Raw genomic sequence first — 17338 nt, forward strand, 5'->3', positions numbered from 1 at the left:
GGAGCCGAGTGCCGAGGGGTCGATGGGCGGAGGATAAATGTCTGGCTGAGTGTGAGGCCGCCATTTTAGATGAGGAACGGAACGAACGGCGCCGAGTGGGACGAGAGCCTGGAGGGAGCCGGCGGGAGGCAGTGACATAGGTAGGAGCGGCGTTGGGCTGGTGAGAGGCAGAGGACACGGCAGGGAACGGGGAGAAAAGGGCTCCCCCTTCTCCTTTTTCTCTTCGGCTCTCCCTTCTGCGGTGCCTAGAGCGGCGCCGGCTGCTCCCAGCGGCGGCTTCAGCCCCGGGTGCACTGACGCGGCCGCCGCCTCCACCGTGAGGGAAAGTGGGGCGGGGGATGGCGGCCGCTCGCCCCTGACAGGGACCGGGGGAGGGAGGAAGGAGGAGGGGGAATCGGCCGTCTCCGTACCCGCGGGTTGCGGCTCTTCGCGGAGCCCTTTGCGGTCGGATCAGCCGCTGCGCGCCTCCTCCTCCCCGCCGCAGCCGGAGTGGGCGTCCGTGCCGCGGGGCCCGGGCCGGGACTCCCGCCTTGGGAGAGGAGATGGCCGCGGCGGCCCGGCCCGGCGAGCGGGGAAAGTGCCAAAAAAAATCCAAGCAAAAAAACCCACCAAAGGCCGGGACGGGGCGGAGGGGGTTTTGTGAGACCCGCGGCAGGTCAGGTGAGAGGTGTGTAAGGTGTGCAGGGTGTGCATTCAGTACTCGCGCCCAGCCCGGGGACTGGCGGGGGGATGCGCGACCGAGAAGGGTCCGCCCCGGGGCTGGGGCAGCCGCACCGCCCGGCCTGGCCCGGTGCTGGGATGGGCAGCGGGCATCCAGGAACGAGCACCTGGAACGGTGCCTGGTCGGGAAGGGGAGGGGAGGAGAGGGGGGGAATGCCCAGGGGTGGCTCTGCTTCAGCGGCCTCCTTGGATCTCCGCTTGGCTGCTAGAGCTTTGTCCCTCCCGTGCCTCCGCGGGGACTCCCTCGCTCCGGTCTGATGGGCCGGGAGCGGAAAATGCCTTGGAGTTGGAGCAGCAGAACTGAGTGCGTTCTGCTCAGGCGTTCTTCAGCCTGAGCTGCTTGCTTGATGTTTGATGTTTCTGACTCAGATTCAGCTTTAAATACAACTATATATATATACATATATATAGACTTGAAAACTGGAGTAAGAGTCTTTTGTTTTCCCAGTTTCTTCTAAACTGTTACCACCTTGCCATGTGTAAATGGTGCTAGTGCAGAGCCAGAGCTGGAGGATTGTGCAGCTTCTGGACTCTTATCTACAGCCTAAAAGTACACACCAGTAACCTGCCTCTGCTAAAAGCAGCACGTCACTTGGCCATTATTTGTCTTGCTTATGTCAAGCTAAATAATTGGTGTAGAGGGTTTTTTTGTGGTTTGTTTTTTGAGTTTTGTTTTTGTTTGTTTGTTTTTTGTTTTTTTACCCTTTCTTTAGCCTTCAAGTGACATCCATAAACGTAGAGACCTTACCTGGGACAATGAGACCTCAAAACCAGTTGTAGTGGAATTGCTACAGCATGATGTGCATTCAGGGTGCAGTTGTAGGTTGCTGTAGGGATGCATTTCAAGGAAGGTCTGCAATGGGATAAAACTAAGATTCTTTAAAAGCTAAAGCCAGCTTAAAACATTTGAAAATACTTTTGTACAAACTACTTAAAATGTCCTTTATTTTAATGCTTTAGAAAAGCTCAGCTCCAAATATTGCCTAAAGGGTCTCTGCATTGGGTAAAACTAGGATATAATTTGAATGGTTATGCTTTTTATGCTTTTCCTTTAGGACATGTCTACAGTGTTGGTGCAGAAGGAAAGATTGAACTGGTGAATGTGAGAGTTAATTTCAAACTGTTCAGTTAGATCTGTTCTGTGGACACCCATTCAGAGTGGAAGTGGCTTTAATTTAGTTTGTCTTAATGAATATTTTCTGTGGCTAAACCCTAAGGCTACAGTTAATCATAAAAAAGGTATAGATCTGTATAAATGTTTGTGCAGTGGATGACTGATTAATATGGTAAGCAGTTTCATCTTAGATTATTAAATCAGGTGTGAACTGACTTGCTTGGGTTGGAGCAGTAGTGCTTTTGGAAATCTGGAATGTGTTTTTCATATGGTTTGTTGCCATACTTAGTATCTTCAGGACTGGACAACTTATTGTGCAACACTGCTGACTAACCTGCTTTGAAAGAAAATCTGGAACTACCAGAGAAAATACAGATTTTTTTTTTTTTTCTGAAGAACAGATCAAACTTTGTATTTTTTTCAGCTGAATGTCATTGACGTATACATAAAAATTTCCATTTTTTGTTCTTGAACAACAGCAAAATTATTCAAATTACAGATGAAGTTACTGCTGTCTCAGGGCCTAAATTTACTACAATTTATTAAAATAACTTGTATTTTATAAACCACAAACATGACCCACGGAAATCATTGGTCAGCACTTCTTTGTATGCTAAATCAGCACTAGTTTCTTCTGGGACATCTACCCCCACCTCTCCCTAGTTTATTTTTTTGGCTCCTTCACTGTTGGGAAACCAGGAGTTGAGGAAAAAACAAGTTTTCCTTGTTTTCTGTCTTTGAAAACAAATTATATTGAGATGATGAAAGCTGTTGAGTGTAAAACTTCCATTGGAGATGGGAACCCAAAGCTGTGGGTTTGAGTTGCTGTGTGTCAGTCAGTCTTGCAATCATTTAGCTTCAAATGCAGGGCTTGTGCTGACAAATTGGCTTCTGTGTTAGGGATACAGAATTCTTTTCATGTTCTTAATGAAGTTGTGCAAATGAACCAACTCAGAATGTTGATTGTGGACCTGTGTTTGGGTTTCTGATCATCCCTGCTGCACACAGATGGTCTTTCTCTTCCATGGCCCCTTCAGACATTCCCTTTGCCACACATCTCTAATACTTCTGGCACCCTTTGCTTCCCCATCTTTGCTGTTGCTTTGCTTAAAACCCTCTCCAGATGTTTTTTCTCCTCTTCTCCCTCGCTTCTTATCTTCTTGCCCACCTCCTGGGGCTGCTGGCTGGGCCAGAGGTGGGGTTTGCTCCTGGTGTGGTGTCCTCAGGTGGTGATGTGCTGCTCCAGAACTTGGGGCTGTGTCTCCTGCCTGGAGAGCAAAGGATCGTTCTGTACTCCTGCAGTGATTTCATGTCCTTGAGACCTCTACCTAAGTGTTTAGTTGGACTAAGCCAATATGGCCAAAAGCTTCTGGAGGAGAGGCAATGGGACAGTTGGGTGGCATGAGCAGGTAAGACCAGTTGCCTGGGAAACAAGGGTAACATGGCTTTGGGCAGTGGGATTTCCAAAACTTCAGTGTAAATTCAGCTTGCAACAAATGAGTAATTGAAAAGGATGATTGTTTTCTAAGAAGTGGATTTCTTCTCTGTCTTCTAACTTAACAATGGAGAAATCTAAAGACTGTAACTGCGAAAATAAATAGAAATGAACCTTTCTGAAAACACCACGTTGCAGGAGTCAAAATTACTTTTATTTGGGGAAGTAACAAAAATAGACAAAGTAAGATTAAACTTAGGACTTAACTAAAATTTGAAGCACGGGAATTTAAAAACAAGTTTCACATGTTTAATTTGCAGACAAACAGATTCAGTTACGTCTGCATTGCACTGCTTTTGATTGATTTTGTGTAATTTCTTATGCAAGAAATTGAAAGGGGAGCTGATGTAACTATTTGTCATAAAGCTAGCAGGTAAAAATGTTAGCTTTATGACAAATTAACTAGGAATTTTAGCAGTGAGCATGCATTAGCTCATGAGTTTGAAGACAGCCCTGAGCAGATACAGTTTACTCTGCATGGCTTTCTGCTTGGGTAATCCGGATACATATTTAGTGTCATTCCTAGTTTTTCTGAAAAGAAAGCCTGTTTCAGACAAAGTTCTGTGAATAATTTTCAGTGCTCTATTGGCTTTTGATGCGTGGACTATTTTTTGTCAGCAACAATTTTGCTTTGAAAAGCAGCTGGGGCACATTTAGTGACTTGAATTTTGTGTTTGTACTATAAATGTCATCTGTTCCACACAAAGTTGATTTTATTGCAGCAGTGTGTACTGACCTTTTGCAGTTTAATAGACTATGGTCATCTTGTCTGCTGCAATGCTGCAATGCATGCAGTAGATGAGGATAAACAAAGCTGTGTTCTTGACTAATTTGTAAATGAGGAAAGGATTTTCTTGATGGACTTTGGGTGCTAAGAATCACAACTGATAAATAATAAATAGAATGTTCACGTGAGCATCCTTTTTTCAGAGTGTTAAGTAAGTGGGATGGAATTATATATATTCCAGAGATTTTTGCTTACTTATGGGGAATGACAGCCTGAAATTGTAATGCAAAAAAACCTCTGGATTGCGATAGGGCAACAGGGTGGCAAATGCAGGTCATTGGATTTGTCTGCAGTTGTTGTCTGTGTTGTGTAGTTTGTCTCTGTGTGTTCCCTTTACACTCACAGAAATGAAGCAAAGCAGTAGCACAGTTAAGTCAAAGCTGACTGGGCTTTCACTTCAGGCAAAAGAGTTTTGGAACTGCCTTGCAAATAAGCTGTGCATGTGGTGAGTGTGTAAATGACTCTGCCTTGTTTTCTTTGCACTATCTGGAAATCTGCAAATGGGACCTGTATCTCCAGCTCTTCTGATACAAGCCCCTTTTTATGTTGTTGTTGCTCTGGGTTTCATTGCTCTGTGGCATCATTTCACTTGCTGTGTTGTGGCTCTCTGCAGATGTTGGGGCGATTACTGTAGTGTTACTGCTGCCCTACAGTGCTTCATTTCAGATTCCAGCTTCCATGGCATACTTGCTATTCGTTTGACCCTAAAATATTTCATTTCTGACCAACAGCTGACAAAAGGGTGTTAATGAATATTGCATTCCAATTGAAATACGTAGTATTGGTTAAGAGCAGTTGAGCCATCTCATATATTTTTAGTTCAGAAGCTGGAGGGAGGTTGCTTCACTAACTTGCAGCTGGGTGTGGTGTGGGGTTAACCGTATTAATTAAAGCTGGCTCAGAGGTTTAGACTTTAAAAAAGAAGTCTCAGAACCCCCATGATAGTCTTCTGTTAGAGATTTTTTTTTTCTCTACAGAACAAGCTGGAGTTTCGAAGGTGAATGTTTTAGGAACACCTTTAGGAACACAGAGACAGAAAGGGGGAGATGCAAGGTAGTGTGCAAAGAGAAGAAAAATGCCCTTGATGCCTTTGTAGGGCTCACATGGAGGTATCAACTGGGAAGCTTTCATATAGGTCTCCTCTTCCCTTTGCTATTTCTGTAATTTATATTGCCCTGGTAGTTTTTTTCCAGTGTAGGTCCCTGCCAACTCTTGCCCATCATTTGAGCTGGTTCTTCCATATTCCACTTTTTTTTTTTTTACTTTTCTCAATCATGTAACAGTGCTTGCTCAAAGTCTGGGCATTGTCTTTTCTTCCTGTTAACATTCAGGCACTGCTCTCTCTTTACTCTCTTATTACCTGTGTGTCTCCTGCACTGTAACTGCTTATTGGACAAACAAGTATATTGGCATTCTTTTAGCTTTATTCTATAATTTTCCTTGTGTACGTGAAACTATATGTGAGATTTTACAGAAGAGTTTCATGTTGAAACTGAAGGGAGCAGAAATGAAACAGGTGAAGGTAGATTTGTTGCCTTTCAGTTGCATGGAATTATTACAGAAATGTAGGAACACAGGGATAGTCCTGCAAAGGAGTAGAGCAAATGTGAGGAGGACCATTAGGCTGGGAGGTGGCAGTGTTGCTGGAAGAAAAAATACTAGTTAATATAACAACTTTTAAAAATTCCGAATTTATTGCTACCCAAAACAAGCAAACAAGCTGGGTATCCTGTTCCCAAATGAGCTGCATGGGAAAATACCACTTTTATGCAATTCTTGTAAACAAAAAGCAAAATAGATTGTAATTCCACTGGATGTGAGGATGAAAAAGTCTGTAACTTCTCTAGCTTCCAGTTGAAAAAATGTATTTCATATATAGTAACAACTTGAATTTTATTTTTGTTTTTAAACTTTGTTTCAGAAATTTTGTTCTAAGTGAAAGCTGATGTACGATATGACTCCTAAGTTCAGATTCTAGAAACCCTTTTTATTAGAATTCCAGAAGTTCAGACTTCATCTAGCACTTGTTGATGCCAAGATTAATGTCAGGAAAATGCTTTCCTTATTTTGATAATTTCTGACAGAATTTGATTTTGTTCAGGTCTAATCTATTTCATAAGACTATTAAAATACCTTGCTTTTACTTTTTCTTTTTAATAATTTTTTATATTTGGACAAGTCTTCTCTGTTATAATTTTATGAGTTTGTTTTTTTTTTTATTGTTAACCTCATGCATTAAGCATGGCAAATGTGTCTTAAATTGTGCTTTTGAATTTGCATGAGAGCTGTGTATATTTCTTCATACTGACACACAGTACTGGGCCCACTGTGTGCAAATAAGAACCATATTTTTGGCTGTAGGAGCACTTTCAAACTTGAAAGTTAACAAAGTTGATGACCATTTAGTTTTTCTTAGACCAAGGGAAGAAAATGTAATAGTAACTGCAAGCTAAGTGATGTCTTACTTTTTTTATGGCTTGCTTTTCCCTCCCTATCTCCCTCTCCAATTAACTTCTGAAAGCTGTGTCCAATCAATACCAATCTGGAGGCATGAGCAGGCACAAACCTGTTTGTGGTGTTGAAGCTGGGAGAATACTGGTTTCCCTTGTACCTAATTAGAAAGCTAAGCAATTTCAGTCATCATAAGTCAAGCTGCTGGCGATGAAGCGTGTATTTCTTCTAGCAAAACAACAGTTCTGCCTCAGTTTGATCACTGCTCTGAGAATTCCAAGCATCTGCATTATGACTGGTGTTATCTTGATGCAGAAACATGGTGGAAACCCCACCTGGAGTTCAGGTGCCAGGGTGGTTGGAGTGGAGGGGGTTGCAGAAGTGGGCCAAGACTGGTTCATTGGAGATGGCACATGCAGGAAAATGTAGTAAGTTAAGTTGCTTCCAGAGTGTGTGGCAGCCAAAAGAAACAAGCAAGTGTGCAAGCCTCTGATTTTATGCTGACATTTGACAAAAAATAAACTGTATTCTGAATTACATCATTCAGCTGTGTTAAACGCTTTAGGAGCAAGTATAAAGCTTACACAAGCAATAATAGCATGCTGAAACAAAGTGTTTGTGTCAGAGTGATACAGTGAATTGATTGGAGCTGAAAGTGAGTTCCAGAGTTTACTCTTAGGTTTCTCAACCCTTTTAAGTTGTCTGTGTAACTTGTTCACTGGCAATCAAGAGGTTATAAAAAGAGAGCCAGCTGATGTTGCAATCTAAGCACTGGCCATATAGTGGAAAGACTCTCCTTTGGCATGTTCACTAGGGCTATTTTTACCTGTTCCAGTAAGATCTGCCCTTGTGATGTTAAATTACAGGACAGTACCTGGAGTTACTTTGTTTTACACCAGTGCTGTATGCTCTGCAGAAAATGTTCAATAAAATTATCAGGCAAACTGAGACTTAAATTGTCTTAAGATCTAAAAATATTTTTTCTTAGGTCACCTCAAATAATGCTGTGGCTGTAACTGTAAGAGATTCTTTCACTTTTGTTTGCATATTTTATGTCTGGCAGAAGGGTTTTTTTTAAATTAGGGTTTCCTTTGTATATTGAGTGTTTTGTCTTTCTGAGTTTCTCATGTGGTGACTTTAAATAGACAATGGGATTTTTAAAGACAGGGAATTAACAGTGTAGCCCAAGAGTAAGTGTAGCAGGAGGTCTTTTGTCATAACTTCTAAAATGCCTAGCTGGCTTTAATTAAATTTTAAGCTGGTGCTTCCTTCACATAATAGAAAATGAATGTAATACCTTTTTGGGGGAATAGATCTTCAACAGAGTGCTGTATCTACCAAACTAATTGCAGTGAGAACTAGTGGAAACAGCAAGAATACCATGGTGGTGTAACCCTGGGGTTCAGTTGTAGAAGTATCACAAGTAGGATGTCATACACAGACATATATGAGAGTGCTGAAATGTCTCAACATTCATGATTACCTGTTCTTAAATATAGTATCACCCAGGTCTGTTTTCTAAAGCCATCAGCATCTAGTTCAAAAGTGACTTGACAGCCCTGAAACACAAACCTATCATTTTGAAACGGGTTGTGTCAAAACTCTTGTCCTGGCTATTTGTGCCATGAGGTGTATATTTGTAGTTGAAAATTTTTTTTTTTTTTTTTTGGCCTTTGTCTTAGGTGAACAATTCAAGTTCTCAGATTTAATGGAGATTTAATTTAATTTAATTTAACATCTGTTTTTGTCAACACCCTTGCTTCTTAAATCCTCCTTGTTGCCAGTTCACAGAATTGCTGAGGCTGGAAAAAACACCTTCAAGATCATTGAGTCTAGCCTTGTCCTAAGCCTGTTACCCTGTTCCTGATGAGCCATCACTTGACCATGTCCCCAAGCACCACATCCAGGTGATTTTAAACACATTCAGGAATGGAGACTCAAACACCTCCCTGGGGAGCCTGTTCCAGTTCTTAAAAACCCTTTCTGTAAAGAAATTTCTCCTGGTATCCAACCTAAATCTCCCCTGCTACAGCTTGAAGCCATTTCCCCTTGTCCTGGCATCTGTCATCAGTGAGAAGAGACCAACTCCCCTCATAACAACCTCCTAGGTATTTGTGAAGAGTGAGAAGGTCTCCCTTCAACCTCTGTTTTCCCAGACTATACAGCTCCAACACCCTCAATCACTCCTCATAAGGGATTAGCAAATGTACTTACTGATTTTTGAAGCTTGTTTATCTCAGATGTGTCAGAAAAATACAGGATTTTTGTTCCCTCACAGCTATTACTTTGTAGGTAGAAATATGTACCTGCTTCTTCACCCATCACATTTGCTTTAGTTATGATTTCTTGATTTGGATAGGAGATTCCATTTCTTTCTGGCTGATTTTACAATAAAAATGTTTTAGGTTTTCAGTATCTAAAACCTCTACTGGTTTTCTCTCCTTTTTTTCATCAATCATGCAGTTGTAGTAACTGGATTAATACTCTTAAAATTTGTCCCACACTATTTCAGTTCAGTTCCTAGCTCTTGGTTTCCTCAGGCACTGGACTTGACAAATCTCTTTACCTCTCAGCTAAATGTGAGGAGCATAACTGTATTCTTGTTTTTACCAGTTTGCTGATGGTCAACCTAGTTATTTAGAAAAAGAAACAAAACCAAAAAACCCCCCCAACACCTCCCCACAAACAACAAAAATCCAGCACTTCCCCCTACACCCCCATGACTGTATTTGTTCTCATGAGGTTTTCTTTCTCTGATTCTCTGTTTATTCTCATGGTTCTTCCAGTGGTCTTGGTTTTCCTTGCTTTTTTTCTGCTTCAAACCCCCCCCATACTTCCTGTTCACATCACTTTTCACACCTTACTCCTTAGTAGTGTAATCTGTCAAAAATAAACAACAACACCCATTGATTAAGTGTGGATTAATTCCTAAATATGTCATTTACTGGCTGTCTTTTGCTGTTCAGCCTGAAGAAGAGAAAGCTTTGCAGGGACTCTTCCTGGTGTGTATAAATTCACTGGTGGGAGGGGATGAAGAGGACACCAGAGTTCTGGTGGCAGCACAAGGGGCATAAAGCACAAGCTAAAGCAAATGAATATCCACCTGAACATCAGAAAGCACCTTCCTCTTGTTTTTTAACTTTGAGCTTGGGCAAACACTGGAAGAGGTTGCAGAGTGAGGCTGTGGAGTGTGTATTTGTGGGTACAATCACAACCCCAAGTGATGTGGTTGTGAGCACTCTGCTGACACTGCTGGAACAAGGGTTGGAAGGCAGCAATCTCAATCTCTCCCTTCCAGCCCCAGTGACTCTGATTTTTGCCTTCCCTAATCATTTCTTCATGGGGTTGTTTGAGGAGCTGCTAATTAGGGTGGGAATGTGGGTAAGAAAGCATTTTACACATTTACTGTCTGGTGAATATTTGTGTATATTTCACTTGCACTTTAATCTGAGGTTCCAGTCAAGATTTCTTCAGCTCCCCTGGCATAATTCTTGCTCTTAGAGGCAACCCTTATATGCAGAATACAGAGACTTAGCTTCTTGGTACTTCCTTTTTTGTTTGTTTGGTTTGGACTCAAGATTTGTCATAACATTTGTGAGTCAGCAAGGTGTTTCTGTGTGCAGGGAAGGAACTGGTATATAAGAAGAAAGTATTCAGCTTGAACCTAATTTTTACTTTAGTGACTTGCTCTTTGCAAGAGATTTTTGGTGTTCTTGAATAAGAATGAGATGATGTGGGAGCAGCATTTGGTTATCATACAGTCTGGCTTTACACAGTGCATCTCCTTACACTGAAATGTTGCATAAAGTGGCAAAAGGCTAGAAGAACCTGAAATCCCCAAAAATAGATGGGGATAGATGGTAGGTTAACTCTACTGCTGATATAATTTAAAATAAATAAATTTGCTATGTTTTGCATGTGTATTGTCTATTAAAACAGTAAATATCTAATGTTTTTGTGTTACCTTCCACAGATGATGTACTTCATCCTTTTGTCATAGGACTTCATTCACCTAAAGGAAAACTAAAGGTATAAAATCACTTTCTCTGCTTGTCTTCCTTCTTACCCTGCTCCATTCTTTCTTCTGAGGTCTCTGGGTCTGTCCTGGGGAAAGAGAAGCTCAGCACACCCAAGCTCTGTACTTGTACTCCTTCACTGCTACTAAAAATTGCTTTTTGTTTTTGAGCAATTCCATGGAAAGTGATTCCATGATACTTACAGTTGTTTCAGCATTTGCTTTATCAGAAGTGGATGTTTAACTCAAAGCCCTACTTTAGTTCTAGTCTGCAGGGATATTTACTTTGCAGGGGGAAAGACCTTCCTCAGTTTAGAACTTTAGATCTTGATATTTGCCTATCTTCTACAAATAGCACTTTTCTTTCCACACAACTACAGCTCTGTTGCAAATAATCCAGACCTAATGTAAATCCTGTCTGTGACTTTATCTGACTTTATGGTTGTTGAGGTTTTTTTCTTTTTTCTTTTCTGTGATTTTTACCTCTGAAACAGAAAGTCTCACTTTGTTAAATAAATAAAAGCCCACCCAAACCAGAGCTGTATTTCATGGGTAGTAAGATAATATGAGATGGAGTTAAAATGAAGTATAACTTATTTTTGGTGGCACTCAAGGAAGTAAATGTTTGACAAAGTAATTTTGCTTGTGTGTGGTTTTTATTTTCTAATTATGTTCAGGTTATATTTGCCATTTTATGCAGGCTTCTTTACAAGTAACAGCATAGGAAACATCAAAATAAACTAGCAGAGCCGCTTGTAACCAAAATACTTCAATATCATGTTAGATTTAGTTCATGTTGTGAAAGCACAAGTTCAACTTTTCCCAGGTGCACTTTATTATAAATATAAGGGAGAATCATTTGTTGTGTCTTCACACAGAAAAATACCTCAAGGTCCCTTCCAAACATTTTTGGTGTTATGGCCCCTGTTCTCTGCTGCTCCCCCCACCCTGATCTGTAGGTTGATTCCATGCCCAGGCTCTGGGAGCTGCAGAACTGAACTCTTGGGGGCACTCCTGGACCAGCTACATTGAATAAACTCAATTTATTGGTTTAAAGCTGCCCTGAGTGACTACAGATATCATCTCACACTTGAATTAGCTGGATGGTTGCATCCTGGTCTGTCTCATTGCCTGCTGTTTTTCCAGGGTATTTCAGGAGTGCTGGACTGCACAGTTAGGAGCTCCCAGCACTCCTCACCTCAAGCCCTCTTCTTTTTCAACAAAGCTGAGGTCACTTTAAAGACTTTTGTGTTCTCAGTGGTGCTGTCCTCAGTCTTACTTCATCTAGGACGTGCAACTGAGGGAGGACAGAGCCACTAATTCTTTGTGCTGAGATTCCCAGTCACTTTTGTTTAATCCTTGAAAACTTGTGTGGGAAAGGCATTTCATGGATTGCTGACATTTGAGTAACTTTTTTATCCTTGCTGTAAAGTGGATGAGTTCCAGGCAACTGTAAACACAGTTTGGGGCTTTCATCTATACTTGAAACAATTCATGCATGAGCAAGCTGAGAATGCAAATAGGCATGTGTCTGAGAATGGATGTAGAGTTGGTAGAAAGACTTGGGGGGGGGGAAAAATGCTTGTCTGAGATGTTTTTTGGCTCATGGATCTTTATTTGGAGTACTCTTCTGTGGTGAATTTAACATTATGGTGAAGAGACAAGTCATCTGATAGTGACCAGAGTGCCATATTATGTGGTTTTGATACAATCATATATAAGAAAGGAGTGTTTGGTATGACTTTTCTTTCTAATAATGCATTCTAATTTACTAAATTAAAAAATGAGGATGCCTGAAATAGCACTTCAACTTTGTAGTCTTCGTAATGTTAAAAGAACACATGTACAACATTGAGAGAGCACCCCTCAGTATTTATTTTGATTATAAGATGAAAGTTATTAATTATTATATTGAAGACAGTAGAGGTTTGACTCCATGACAGAGCTGTGGTACTTTGTTAGCAAAACTTACAAAATGTGTGTGCAAATTTTGTGTACTTTCCTTGTCTGCCTTTTTTTTTTTGTAGCTGTTTTAATAGCAATTTTTTATACCTTTTTCTAAATCTACATAAGTTCAGCAGCAGTAGTTAACATAAATTAAAAAATGGTTTTGAATGAGTGCTTAACACCTGCTGTATTTTCTTTTCCCTGGGATTGCTTTTTTCCTTTGGGAAAGGGGAGGGTTTGGTTTCCTTATCCCCTTGTGCTCTTTTACACACAACCAGAATGTTCAGAGCTTCTGTTTCTGAAGGAATTCAGGTTTTGTAGGGCAACTTGTAGAGCTCTGTGTTTGAACTTGACAGAAATTTCATGTTGAATGAAAGAAATGGGTCACTGTCACAGGAATGATCAGTGTGGAGAGGACAACCCAAACAAGATCTTTCTAAAAATGGGTGAGGAGGAGTAGCCTGGAGCTGGGCTAGAGGAGAGCAGGCACAGAGTAGCCAAAGGTGCTGATGCTTTTGGTGACAAATGTGTGCTAACCAGAGACTTGGTTTTTGCTTAATAACCAAAGTTTTACTCTTGAAATTTACTCTTAAATAGAGAAATCTTGCAATGGATTCATCAGTCTGTAAGTGTGTCAGACAGAGAGCTGTGTTCTGTGTGCCCTCCTTCCTGTAGAGCCTCATTGTTGGAAAACCAATGTTGGGTTTTTTCCTTAAATCCTTTAGATAGCAGCATAATGGCTGAAGCAGTAAATAAGAAATGAGTGGTTCAGAGAAATAGAGAAAAAAGTGAGAAAAGATACTTCTAAGGTCAGAAAAGCTGAGGCAGAAGTGATGTGTAATCTTTAGGTGTTGGGGTTTTTTTGTTGCTTGATGTTTGGGTTGTGTTTTGTTTTGTTTTTTCCTAAACAATAACATTTCTTTCTGTTAATGTTTAATTTTGTTTCTCACTTTTATTAGGGGGGAGCTTGCTTTTTGGCATCAATCTCTTAAAATGAAGGGAAAATCCTGACCTTGCAAATGTGTGACAGATCAACTTGAATTGTTTGGCTGGCCCCAGTTCATGCCCTTCATTTATGTTTACATTGGTCATAGCTTTATTTATTGATACAGTAATGGCTCCAATTTATCTTCCACTCCTATGAAAAGCTACTTTTAAAAAACACTGCTGTATATCACAGTAGATATGTGGAGTGGGTTTCTTTTTTTCTCCCAGACAACTGGTCACCCATGCAATATTCAGTCAGGTAAGAATGAGAAAAGACCACAGTTAAATGAATGATTGATCTTTTAGTGTCAGAGATGAAAACTTTCCTTATAAGCAGCTTTTAAAGCCTGCATTTTCTGACAAAAGTGATAATATTGAAAGGGATTCTGGTTCTTTGTGGTGTTGTCTTTGTCTATATGTATCTCATGAAATGTGAGTGTCACTATTAGTTGTTCATGTGGGTAAAAAAGGCAGCATGTGTGTGTTAGGAGAGGGAAATGTATTTTCTTTTTTTTTTTTTTTTTTTAAAAAAAGCTTTTGGTGTTTGTTTCAGAAATAAAGGAAGGGGCAAGGCATCTAAAGTTTGTAGTGAGGGCTTGGGTATCCTGCCGACTTTCAGGCTACTTCCTTACAGTATTCTGGAAGCATTCTTTAAGGGAGAGAGAGACTGAAATTTTCAACAGTTCATACTAAATACTCTTTACTAGTCATGAAGAAAATTACAACAACGTAAAGGATATTTTGGATCTGTATGAATGAGTATTTGATCTGAGTAGATCTGAGTGAATGAATATGAGTGAATGTTCTCCAGGAATTTGTTACTGTCAGTGTGCACATTGCATAACTGTTGAGGATTTGGTTTTAATGCTTGTTCAAATGCTGTCAAAATCTGTAATTATGCAAAAAGCATTAATTGAAATGCAGTCTTGGCCACAGTGGGCAGTACAACTTACAGGTGGGGTATGAGAGATTTTTTTTCTGCTCAGATTGAATGTTCAATAAGAAACAAGTCAGTATCCATTTCCCAGCAGTACTTAACCTACTTTATCTACAAGAAGACTGATCTACTATTTTTTTACTATCTGAAAATATTCTTTGAAAGCTGCTGTTGCTGTTTTTCAGTTGTAGACAAACTGTTTGAAGTGATTTTCATGGGAGTGAAGAGCTGCAGGAAGAAAGATTTTAAAAACTTGTATGAAAACATTCAACTGGCAATGGATTATTTGAGCATGGCACAAACATAAATCTAATATCAGGTAACAATTTTGTTTACGTGCCTGTAACTCATTTAAAGGAAGAAATACTATTTTTTCTGGAGTAGACAAACTGAGAATCATGTATGTATGAAGCCATCACTGTGAAATCTTCCCTCCTTTATTCTAACCTAAATTTATCTTTAAAGGATATCAGCCATCTTTTCACTGGAGTGAGTTGGGGTAGATCTTGGGAGAGTTGGAGAAAATCAATTTAGTTTCAGTAGGAATGACTTTCATCAAATATTGGTTGGAGCAAATGACCCAAAATGAATAAACAAAGCAGTGGTAGGGCAGAGGCTGTGGGGCACTGAAAGGAAAGCTGGGCTGTGCACTCTTATCTCTCTGATAAGGTGACCAAAAAGCAGCCACCCTCTATCCTGTGCAATAGTGTGTCTGTTGTGTTTGCTTCTGTGCTCAGTGGACCCAACTAGAAACCATGTATGTATGTGCAGTGTTATTTATTACATTTTTAAAAAATCATTTCAGAGCTGATGAATGGCCATGCTAATTCCCTTATTTCATATCTATATGCAGTGAGCTGTTGAAGTTCAAAGTTTTTGTATATGTATATTTATTTTATTGTTTTCTCTTTCTTAGGGTAGCTCTCTTTACACAAGAGGGCTGAGGAAAAGTGTAAATAATTACTGAATTACTTTTTAAGAAGCAGTTTTTCTGACTCTCTCTATTCTTCCATGATAATGATTTGAAATAAGGAGTAGGTTTGAGAAGCAAACATGTCCAGGGGCTGCCCAGGCAGTATCAAAACATTCATCTCTTCTTGGCCTGAGAGTGCAGAGGTATTTCTGTGGAGCTGGAGCGTCCTCTCATCCCAGGTGTGGGTTGCCTCTGAACAACTGCAAAAGTCAGCAGCAGGACACTTGATTTCTGATGTATCTTCAGCAAGCTCTACCTTCCAAGCCATGGGCCCTTGTACCACAGACCCCAGGAGCAGCCTTACAGCTTTTCCTCATGGCTTCCCTGCTGCTCCTCAAGAGGCTTCAAATATCTTCTGAACTCCCCTTTGCTCTCCCCTACCTCTCTATCTTCAGGCCACTTTTAAATCTTTGGCTATTTCACATCTTCTCCCTTCCTTCTAGAAGTGTGTGTGTAAGACCTGTGGCCTTCAGTTTGGGCAGGGACAAGAGCTAAGGATGGTGTGTTTTAAATTTGCCTGCTGAGGTGAGGAAGCACTTTCATTTTCCAGAAGAAGAACTGGACATTTGTGAGGGCACCCAAGCTGCCAGAGGGACAATCATCAGTTGCAGCCAAGAAGGTGGCAGAAGTGGTGGCCTTACCTCCTACCCTAGGATGAGGCCAGACATGCACAGTTGAGAATTTCCAGCACTTACTTGAGGCAAAGATCTTAGGAAAGAGAAGGGTGTGAATGCATAATACAGCAGACTGTAGCAGTTGTTGTCTTTATGTTTTTCTGTGTACAACCACCTCAAGGTGTGTTTCTGGGATCTCTGGGAGGCTGTTTTACAGCCTGTAGTCAGCCTCTGATATTTGGACAAGACAACACAGGGCAGGGAAGCATCTTTTTTGGTGTGAAACTTTGCTTTTGTCAAGGTGCAAGCTTTGAATTTTTTTTCCTGTTTCCTCTTGAATTTTTCAGGAAACATTGGCAGCATGTCAGAGTATTAAATCCAGGGGCTGCAGCCTGAGGCTGCTGTCAGCTTACAGCAGCGGTGACAACGAGCAGTTCCTCCTCTACACCTTGAGGATTGGGTCCAGTTCTGGGCACCTCAATCTAAGAGAGGTGTTGAGGTGCTGGAGGGAGTGCAGAGGAGGCAATGAAGCTGGTGAGGGGCCTGGAGAATAAATCTACTGGAGAATGATTGAAGGATCTGGGTATGATGTGTGTGCTGTCAGGGAAAGAAATGTTCATGGACTGAGGGAAAGATCCCTTTGTAGCAGAGTCTGTGAGGCCCAGAACTGTGCTGGACCAGGTGCTTCATACAAACCAAACCTTTTTCTTTAAGTTTGCTGATAGATGTTTTTTTTCTAGCTACTGGCCAGACCTGGGTTTGGGTCTGTTAAGCACTTAGAAATGTAGCTAAGGATTTTTGGTGTTGTGTTGTGCTGTGAGTGAAAACACTCTGCAAGTCTTACCCTTCTGGGCAGCCTGAGATGGACACTTAACACTACTGGAGATCTTTTTTTCCATGAATTCCATTACTTTAGGTCTTTAATTTAACCACTGTCATCTTTTCTCTGACATAACTATGTGAATGTTCGGGATAAGAGGTGCTGCTTTTGGTTTTTTTTCTGTGGTTTTGGGTTAGGAATGGGTGCTACACAAAAGGGCATGAGGCAGTAATTGGAAGGCTTAAATAATTTTCAGCAGTGGAGGTACAAGACCACAGATGAAATGGGACTTCAGTAGATAGTAAATGTTCAGGAAATGAGTGTTTGGTGTTATGTATTATGTATTATTCATTAATTTAGTTAGTAATTTTAGAGGAACAGAGGAGGTCTTTCAGTGCCTTTATTGTAAGGAGACAGAATTAAGAATGCTTAGAAGATCTTTATTTTGGTATTTCCTGACTGATTTGCTTTTTGACTT

General features: G+C 40.7%; 1 protein-coding gene across 6 annotated transcripts in view; it reads left to right on the forward strand.

Moving 5' to 3' along the window:
* The window catches only part of RAF1 (Raf-1 proto-oncogene, serine/threonine kinase), a 75792-nt gene that overhangs the window by 32824 nt on the left and 25630 nt on the right, over nt 1-17338 (forward strand). Inside the window, exons 1-2 of one of the 6 annotated variants that reach the window (XM_030458585.1) lie at nt 8-140; nt 10541-10596. The exons of 1 other annotated variant lie outside the window; for it this stretch is intronic. The gene's annotated coding sequence lies outside the window, so the exon portion shown is untranslated. Of the gene's footprint in view, nt 1-7; nt 141-10540; nt 10597-14714; nt 14773-17338 lie in introns of those variants that run through there. 4 more of the 6 variants (XM_030458581.1, XM_030458582.1, XM_030458583.1 and 1 more) reach the window with 4 other exon arrangements.

This window comes from Calypte anna, chromosome 12 (genome assembly GCF_003957555.1).
Source record: "Calypte anna isolate BGI_N300 chromosome 12, bCalAnn1_v1.p, whole genome shotgun sequence".
In the NCBI taxonomy this organism is placed as follows: Eukaryota; Metazoa; Chordata; class Aves; order Apodiformes; family Trochilidae; genus Calypte; species Calypte anna.